Consider the following 10,598-nt stretch of genomic DNA (forward strand, 5'->3'; position numbering starts at 1 on the left):
GTTGCAGCAGGCATATAAATCAAAGATTTCCTTCATTTTTTAAGAGACAGTCAAGGATTTCTTAATATCTTTCACTGGACCAACTACATAGTTGGACAAGATTTCCAATCACTGTATTCAAATGTTCGTCCAACTTTATCCCAACTACATAGATGCTACAATAAAAGATACTGACTGAAGACATTTTTGCCTGTTGCATAATTTCTGGACCATTGTGACTCTGACATCACTTTTACTCTACCATCCTGTTTTAAAGCATTGCGGCTCAAGAGTATTTTAAACTTCAGCACTGGTAGTGTGGTTGAGCTTCTCATGTCCGTGGGCATTGTGCTTTCTTAAAGTATCCATGGTATTTCCATTATGATAGTAATTTAGACATTTTTACTAATCTTCAAGGAAAAACTTATAGTAAAGGGAACTGAAGCTATCAATCTCTACCTTCTGCCTGACCTCAGACTAACATGGCTAATCACATGTGTTATCTGAATAGAACTAAAGATTCAGGGATTCTCTCATCCCTACTCTAAATCCAGTGAACTCATAGTTGCATCATGAGTATATTGGTCTTTGGCCTCTATGGTCAAACTTCTTTTATTAAAGTTTATTTTTGTTACAGTAGCACCTAAAGGACTCCATCAAGATCAGAACTGCGTTGTGCTAAGCACTGAAGAAACCTATAGTAAGAGCCAGCTTTTGCCCCAAATTAGAAAAGATGATAATACTGAGAGGCAGCAGAGGCACAGACAAAAGTGTTTTGCCCAAGGTCATACAGCAAATTAGCGACAGAACTGGAAATAGACTTCAGCCCTATTGGCTGGGTACAGACATTACACTTTTTTCCAATTTAGATGGTCAGAAATAATCTATATCCGTAACAGAACAGAGATTTGGGCCACAGACTGCTTAAAAAATGGCAGATCCTAATCTAAGATAAACCTAGATGTATGGAGTATCAGAGTTACTCAATCTAGGTTAGACTGGTGAATTGATTGTTAGTACCAGGCCAGCTCAAGAATCAAAAATGGTTGCTGTCCACTAGCATCTCAGGGGCCATTGTGGTACCCCCGCTGACTCCACCTTACAGGAAACTGTGGCTCTGCTGCTCCAGGTGAGAGCCTAGCTTGACTCACCTCTGAGCTCTCAAGTTGTCAGCCACAAGCAGGGCTTCAGCCCCAAACTTGGTACTGGCCCAGGGGGTGGGGAATCCTATGAGCCCTGCCCAGAAAGGCTCTAGCATATGGTCTTGGGGCTGAAACTGAACTGGAAGAGGGAGGGACACTGGATCAAGTGCTGCAGAAGCTCTGGGAAAAGCTGACAGGATTCCCTCCCCCCCCCAAAGCCAGTGCCAATTTCAGGGCTGAAGTCACTTCCCATGCAGCTGCAAGGGCATAACCCTCCAGAGACCAGAGCCCTACAGGTGCATGGGAAGTGGCTTCAGCCCCAAACTTGGCAATGGCTTGGGTGGGGGAGGGGGGTGGAATCCTGCGAGCCTTTTCTGGATCTGCTCCAGAGTCCCAGGGCTTGGACAGAACCAGAACAGGAGGGGGATGCTCTGTGACCTACTGACCTGAACTGGGAATGAGAGGTGCACTGCTGACAACACCTCCCTCCAATGGCTTATGAGCCTTGCTCCCCACCAACCTCTGTCCTGCTTGGGGTGGACCCCCATTCCTCCCCCCTGACAAAGCCAAGGGATGCCTATGTAGGTGCATACATCTCTCTCCACTGGCTGCCAGCAGCTGACCACTGCCTGATAGATGACAGGGTAGTGGGTGGGAGAGGGGCACGTGCCTGACAGCCACTCAGAGATGGCACAGCTGTTTGTCTGTGTTCGGCTGCCCTTCACAATCTCCAATATGCGTGTGGGAGCACCTCCACCTTCGGGCCCTCCTGGCCAGTGCAAGCTTCTGCATGCCCGCCCCGCCCAAAGGGCAAACATGAGTTCCATTCACTCCTGATGCAATCTGTACAGCTTAGAGAAACCCACGTAGATTGAATTGATTCTGCACCAGGGTTCCTGAATGTGCGTACGTAGCCACAGAGTCCCCAACCAGTGCCATATCCATTTGACCATGCTATGTCTGTACATTTCCAAATATATATTAGCTGATGCTGAGTCAAGCATTCTCTCACTAAACTTGTACTGTAGCTAAATGATTATGAAAAGGTTTTCAGAATATTAAAATTAAAAATGAAAGCAGGTTGTGATTGGCTGTGGCTTCTGCATCTGTCAGTGGCTTTCCTTTGTATTCTGGCAAGCTCTGATGAGTGGCTTTAAACATTTGCTTCCTGTCCTTTTGCAGTTGCTTGTGCCTCTGTCTGCGGGGATCCCTGCAACAGTATCTTCCAAGCTGGGCATGACCTTTTCTTGAGTTATATTTTTCTTTGTTTCAGTGAAATATTCAGGGCAGGTATTTGTGTGCTTCTTTTTATAGGTTCAAGATGGAATGGCTAGATTCTGTTTCAAGGCATCTTTGATTAGTTGAACCTAATCCACATATACCTTTCTTGCCTGGTACAACTAACTACCTGTCTCTTTCTTTCCTTATGTATTCTTATAGCTCAAACCTGCAAACCTTGTTTGTTTTTTTGTCTCCTCCTCTGTCCTCAAGGCTATATAACAGTAGTATGGGGATATGGCTGGGCATCCAGGATGCAGGGACAGTGGTGACAGCCAGCAGCAGCTACTTTTTTATGCACCCCCTCCCTACCCTTTTGCATTGGAGCTTGTAGCAGTTTCCCCATTCACCTAGCCCTACTTACACCATTATTGCATAAGCTCAATTGTTTCATGCCTAACAATAACTCCTATACACTGACTAGGAAATTTGCATTATATTTTACAGAGGTTTTCTGTCACTGTATTCTCGGTGTTTCATATCCTTCTCTTAGTCTGTACCTACACCCATGAAAAGGATGTTTGCCTTCCAAACCCAAGAAATCTATGACTTTTGCCTGGATCAATGGCAGTAGGAGTCCAATAAAGTCATTAATGCTAATGACTCTTTGTGCCATTTGGTAGTGGGGTAAGCTAAGGCCTTTAAAAGTTCTTTATACACCTGATATTGCTCAGGTTGTCAGGAAAGCTGTATTTGATACTGTTTCAGCTCTGCCAGGTATTCTATGGTACCCTTGGACAAGTTAACCTCTTTCTATATCTTTCTACATCTTAATTTCCTTTGTGTGTTTCTTTATCTGCATGATAGAGATGATAATATCTACCCACCATTTGTATAAATGGATGAAAAGTACTGTGTAAATTATAAGTATCATAAATGTTTTATTATAAAGGTGGATTTTTTAAAAAAACATATTTGATTAACTTCCAATAAGCATTTTGATTTTTTGCTCTGTTAGCACAGCATTTTGATTGAAAGTCATCTTCTCTTTTTCAGCTGGAAATCCTCACATTGCATACAGTCAGATGAAAGGTTGGATTAAGTTGTTTTCCTACCCAACTAAAAAGTGATTTTCTTCTTAAATCTCTTTTTCTGTTTTGACTGCTACTTAGTGTCTTTTGTCTGCCTAAAGAGGACAGGTGCAATTATTCACCTTTGAGCCCTGGAAAAGAAAATGTAATTCAATATGTTTTTTTATACAAGAATGTAATTCACTACCACATATGCACTATATTATATGGGTCAACTAGAATTTTGCACACTGTAAACATAGTCATGGGGTAAATACAATTCATAATGTATTGTACCCAAACTGATGGTTCATTTTAATACTACATTTGCTGAAAAGATTGTAGATGAATTGCTTATAGACTAGGGCATGATGGCACCCTCTTTTCAGTCACTTAAAGGCAAAAATTCCTTGCTTGGCTGTATGTGAAGAAAGGATTTTTGAGGGTTTCCCGTTAACTGGAAGAAGGGAGAAACATAGGATAGGAAAGTCCCCATCCCTCATAGCTTCCACTCTCTTCTTCCTGTTGTAAAACAGGGTCGGGCAATTATTTTGGGTAGAGGGCCACTTACCAAGTTTTGGCAAGCCATCAAGGGCCACATGGGTAGTCCCACCCCTTAACAGGTGCTGCACCCCCTGGTTGCCATCTTGGGACCAGAAGTCCCACCCTCTATCTCCTGCCTTTTGCCATTAGAAGTCCCTCCCCTTTCAGCAAAGGGTTTTGCCATCTCTGAACCAAAAAATACCAAATTATATTCTAAAAAATCAAACATGTTACTACAACATTCATTAATTTAATTAAAAATAATATTTTGTCCCAATTTACATGTGTTTGTGTAGTATACATAGAAGAGATAGTATAATAGCATAAAATGAAGTCTTTCTTTTGTATATTGTGGGAAGGTGTGGGTGGGAGGGTTGGTATAGGTTTGCGGGTATGTGGGGGGGTGTGGTGTGTGGGTTTTGTAGGGGACTGTGAGTGTGTGGGGATGGGTGGCTGGGGAGGGTTGTGGCTTGTATGGAGGAGGAGGATTTGCTCACACCCTGCCCCCCCTTGTGGCAGGCAGAGCCCCCACCAGCACACCTGCAAGCCTGTGTTTCGTGCTTCTGCCTCTCTTGGCCCTGGGGGACTGGTACAGGGCCTGGTGCTCCTGCTCAATGCCATTTGCCCCCCGTCTGCCACTGCTGCCCTTCTCCTGCCTCTTTTCCATCTCCCCCTCCCTCCGGCCACTCTGACATCAAGTCCCAGCTGCTTTTGCAGTCCCAGCCCTGCAGCTGGGAACCACATGGTGCCAGAGAATGGTGGGTGGGGGGAAGTGGCTGCAGCAGACAGTGGTGGGGGCAGCGAGTGGGCGTGTGGAGCACAGTGACAGCCAGGTGGGAGTACAGGGCCTGTGCCAGGACATTGGGGCCAGGATCAACGGGGCCAAGAGCAGGATAGCGGGAGCGTTGGGTCCCGGCCAACAGAGGCTTTATGAAGCCGGGCTGTGCTGCTCAAGCAAGGAGAGGAGAGAGCCAGCCTGTATAATATATATATTAGTATAAGAAGTAAAACAAGCAATATAACAAATCAGTTCCAATATATAGTGAGTATATGGCCATTCAAATAATTTATAATGGGGAAAAACATGGAGAAACCACTACAAAATGTTACCTCTCTCCAGCAAGAACTTCTCATCACCAGTGTGAATATTAAAACTCCTACAGGTAATGCCTGTATAGTTTCGTAATACACTACAGGGTGTGATGTGGTCCTTCAGCATTCTGGAAGGTTTTGCTCCTCATTGTCCCCTTGACTCTAGAGAGTCTATCATTGACGGTAGACTCTGCTGGCCCAAGGAGGCAAAGCCTAATGTACATTACTACTATTCCAACTTACTTCTCAACACTCTTTATTTATGAGCAAGATAGAATCCTTCACAAGGAAATGGATTTCAGGCCATTCCCAGACTGTTGCCCAATGTGAGTCGACATTGGTGATTGTTTTGCTGAGTCTTGGAATTAAATCACACTGGTAGCTTTCTGAAAAACAGTCCTATGCCATCATCTGAAACACATCATGAATTGTTGTGGTAGAACCTGCCTCTCCCCATGCATTACCAGTATCTGTTCTTGTCCCATCAACATCTTTGGCTTAACCTATGAGCTCAGCAAGGGCACTGAGAAGAACTCATGAGTGGTTGAGTGTGGTGCAAGTACTTGAAGATTGGCTGAACGTGGTTCAAAACTGCTGTAATTGGAATGCATCATGACTGGGATAAAAGGAACAGTTGAGAGCCTCTCTTAAAACTGAAGCAGCATCAGAGGCCAATAGAGCTTTGTTTGACAATAGCCACACTGAGGGTGCATTTGTCCAGCAATCCATGTGCTTCACAGAGCACTGGATGGTCATGCCAGCTCCAGGGCTTGGTGCAGCCCCACTGGGCTTGCAAGTCTGAGGAGCTGTGATAGCATGTGCAAAACGTGTACTTTCACAGCAAATCTGTACAAAGGCAGCAGCCCCTACTCATACCACTGACTTCTTGCAAGTTAGCAAGGCATGTAAAGCACAGTGCTAGCACTTGCTGGATAGCCAAGGACACTGTCTCTCCTGCTGTGGAATTGCCCTGTTGAATAGGTTAATGATGGAGTGGAGGTTGTCAGAGACTGTGGGTTTCTAGATGGTGATGGTGACATGCTTCTGCACATTGAAGGTTCCCTCCATCATGCAAGACTGGAAGCCAGTTCAATGGATATCTCTGTGAAGGTTGCCTGGAACATCCTGTAGTTCTGCTGCCACTGCTCATCATCCCAGGCCAATGCTGAAAGACAATACTCTTGTGGATGAAATGTACTGGTTTTGGCTTCTGCCTGAAGTAAAATCTGTGGAAAATATTGAACAGGAACAACTTTGCTATCCTGGAAAAGAAGAAAGCCAATGATAAACATTTTGCTATTATAAATAAAAATGGCCAGAAATCTTTTTTTTTCTTCTTTTCTCAAGGCATGCCTGCATGCATACAGGTAAAAGGCAAATGTAATATATTCAGTCTTTTTGAGATTAGTGATTGGTGTCCTTTTTTGCTGCACTTGATTACTTAATTCAGGAATAGGGATGCAAAACAGATAGTTTTCAATAGGAGCTTTTCAAATAGATGTTCAATGTGTTCTCTAAGTTCATTTTAATAATGACAATGCAATGATTCTGTGAAGATTTCACTATTACCTTTTTTGGACTTCTGTGTTTTCAGTCCCCAAATAATTAATTTGGGGATGAAATGGACAAGAGAAGAAAGCAAAATATTTGTGCTGATGTACTTTCTGAAGCAGAAGCAAAGTGCATGAGGCAAACTGGATATGAAAAGTATGTCTGCTTATGGTAAAAAAAATGTAATTCCCTTAAGAGAAAATGCATAGACTGTTGTGTATATCTCAAAAATGTGCAGTTGGAGTAAACAGCTGCTCTGCTGTTCCGTGACTGCGTATACCACATGACAATTACTTTTTTCCCTTGAAATGGCAGTGAAGTAGAAAAACATCACACAACATTAACAACTGAGAGAAATCATTTTAAAGCTTCTGTTAGATATTCGTACTTTGCATGAGTGGCTTCTAAAAAGAGACACCATCAACCTGAGATGTTGTCTATTAAAAAAGAAAAAGTTAAAATTAAAATTAATTTCACATGCTAAGTCATCTTGCCAGTTTTGGTTCCTTTGGCAGACCAGGCCTTTATCTTGCAAACTGCTCTGTCCTCTCAAACACTACATCTGCAGTAGGGAACCATGATGGTGCAGGGGATCTGCCTGTCTGATAAAGCTTGCAGAATCAGAGCTGTGTTTCTTATTTTCATTCTTTGCTGTTGCTGTATTCAGGACCTGCCCACTCAAAGGGATAATTGGCCAGAAACTAAATTGTATTGAGTGCAATAGAGTACAAAAATTAGAGGGAAAAAATCCTGTCATATGTCAGTAAAAAAAACCTCATGTTATTTTTCAGGAGGAGGGCTCAACTTAAGGCAGAGACTTTGTTAGGGCTTTTGTTCTATAAATCAGTACTTGTGAAAACCAAAGCATGATCATGTGCTGGCCCTAACACTTGATGGCAGGTGGCTGGCTGTAAGAAGATAATAGAGGAGTTTTTCTGTTGCAAAGAACGCGGGAAAAATCACAACAGGTCAAAATGTTCTTTACGCTATGGATTCCTATTTGACGTCTCTGGGTTTATCTTGTGAATGATGATTGCTCGCCTAATAGTGCTACCATCATCTTTGAAAGGATCCAAAGGCTCCCCCAGTTACTGATTGAGAGTCACACTGTTTTAGAGCTTTAGTGACCATGGGGCCATAGCAACTTAAAAAATCCCCATCAAGTCTGCCTTTCATTTTGGGCAATGAGAGTAAAGGACACAGAGTTTGTGTAAGATGATCATGGCTGCACAGTCCTATGGTTATATATGTTGAAGCATTCTGCTTCATCTGCAAATTGCAGTGGTAATGATAATGCAAGGTACAAAGCTGTTTCAGGAAAACTCAAGACGTGCATAACTTGAGTAGTTGGAAGAAAAACTATTTTCATACATTTACCAAGACATTGTTTCTGATTGAAAAGGTGTAATTTTCAAACTAGAAGAGGGGATAAATAATATAGAAATAATAATAAATTAAAATAATGTATATTAAGATGTAGCTAACGAACACATATGACATATGAACAAGTTGTCATAACCAGTTTTGTAGACCAGGGTTTGTCAACCAGGGGTATGCGTACCCCTGGGGATACTTGGGAAGGCCCCAGGGGGTGCACAGCAGTGGTGCAGAAAAGCAGTGGCACTCCTGGCTTCACTGCTATGTGGGGGGGACCCCCTTCCCTGCTCATCAATCAACTGCCAGGGGACCCTGCTCCACTCTATCGACTACTGGGGGGCCCCACTTGCCGACCGGCTGGGGAACTCCCTGCTTCTCGACCGGCCACAGGGGGTATACCAACCAAAAAAGGTTAAAAACTTCTGTTGTAGACATATCTGTGTGAGACCTATATGTTACCTGCACTAGGGACAAAAATTACACATAAACCAGTATAAGTGGTCAGAAGCCAGTTCAACTCTTTCACACAACAGATGTTCAGTGTATGTACATACACTTTTAAAATGGCTGAAACTGGTTTACGATAAACCTGGATGGAAGTAGTATCGGACTTAACTGACTTCAGTGAAATCTCGTTATTGAACTTCTGAACCAGATCCCCTCCAGTTTCTGTACCAGATCCCCTTGCAGGATGGGTGGGCTAGCCTTTGCTCAAGCTGTCTGCTCCAGCTGAGCAAGGAGGCATGCTGTAGCACCAACTCCACAACCCTGTCCCTTCCTTGGCTCTTACTGCAAGCATGTGGCTGCATTTCCAGAATCAAAAGTAGATGCTTGTTCATTTGCTTATGGATTCAATCCACACAGGTTAGACTAACCTGTGAAGATCGAATAGATTGAGCCTTGGGCATTTTGACTGTCTGTACTTAGCCCTGAGGACTGCAGGGCCCAAAGGTGCTAGCAATTAGGCATTTCGAGTTGATGCAGTACATTCTCACTTGTAATCTAAAATTACTTGAAATAATATATGAAAACATAATGGCCCAGGTCTTCAGTTCTAAACAATTTCTATGACTTCAGTGGAGGTATTCCTATTTACCTTGGTTGAAAAGTTGGCTTATAGTATTTAAAAAAGGTGTTAAATAACTTAGATAATGATTTTTTTTAGTGATTAAGCCAGCCACTTATTCACAGTGGCTACACCAATGCAATCATACTGAAGTTTAATGGGTTTCCCTGGTATGACTAAGAAGAGACTTTGCCTTTGATTTTTAACCTGACGGTGTCCCTTTGATCAAACAAACAGTGCCATTCTGTTCGATCCCTTCCTGGTTTCTCTTGGGATCGAACAAAAATAAAAAATGTTTTTGGGCATGAGGAAAGAATTCAGGTGTATGTCCACTGATTTCTTTTGTATGGTGTGCCCTTTTCCCAAGGGAACTCAGTGCTAGCCTGCTGGGAATTTAAGCAAATATTTTGAAGCTAGCAGGGGCAACCATAATTTTGATTCCCCCCATCCTCAGCACATAGTTAATAGCAGAATTTAGTGAAGAGAGTTAAGTCTGTACACCAGCACAGCTGTGCTTAGTAGTTTGTTTAGGCTTTGGGTTTAAATGTGTTTTATAACAATAAAACTTTTTGTTATATGATTTAGTTTAAAAAAAATAAAAGCTCCAAACAGCCTATAAGGGCACTTTTCCAGATACTTGGACATGCAGCAGGAGTTGTTCTTTACCAAGTAAATGAGTAAATACACCTTTGTCCCATGTGTATATTGATAACAGACTCTAAACACTGGGGTTTGCAATATATCTAACATAATTTCTCTGACTGAATGGGTCAAGAGAGTCAATTCATGGAAATTGATACGAAATCGAAGTATAAGAAATAGATTTATAATTTCTCAGGTAAACATTGCAATAAAACAACTACATTTTGGTGCATTTGATTTAACAAATGTGAAGCCAATTAAAGGACTTAGCATATTAATAATGAAAAATGTATATCACTTCAGTGATGACACAAAATACATTTAATAAATGTGCTTCCCTTTAAAAATCTTTCTAAGCTTATGCTTTGATCCTAAAATTATGTCTTGCTTTTGGTTATTTATTATTGTTTTGAGCTAGGTTTGAAATCTGAAGGAGAAGAGAGTCTTCAGAAACCTTTTCCAGGAGTATTCCTTCACCAAGAATAGCACTTACACACAGAGCTACTGGTTGTAGCAGAATGTAGAACTCTTTTGTAGTGCATGACTCACATAAAACACTCCATTATATCTCTTAGTGTCATTCTCAGCTGTAGCTTTTTAAACAAAAAAGTCTTTTTTGAAGCATTGTGACAGATTTAAACATTATAAGTTGAATCAAGATAAATCCCAAGACAGAAAGATATTAAATGAAAACAGTGAACCTTTTATTCCAAATTAATTCTTTACAGTCTGTTGAAAACCTTTTCTAATATGCTAACTTGTATTTTAAAATTTGCTCAGTATTATTTTTCTAGAATTACTGTAAACCTTTTGGTACTACTAAATATATGGGCATTTAAAATAAATTACAGCTATAAGTTTGTAAATCTTGACGTGATGTAATGCAAAGCTAAACATGGGGTTTTTGGTAAAGTTCAT

Source organism: Crocodylus porosus, unplaced genomic scaffold, assembly GCF_001723895.1.
Source record: "Crocodylus porosus isolate Cpor-Errol unplaced genomic scaffold, CroPor_comp1, whole genome shotgun sequence".
Taxonomy (NCBI): Eukaryota; Metazoa; Chordata; order Crocodylia; family Crocodylidae; genus Crocodylus; species Crocodylus porosus.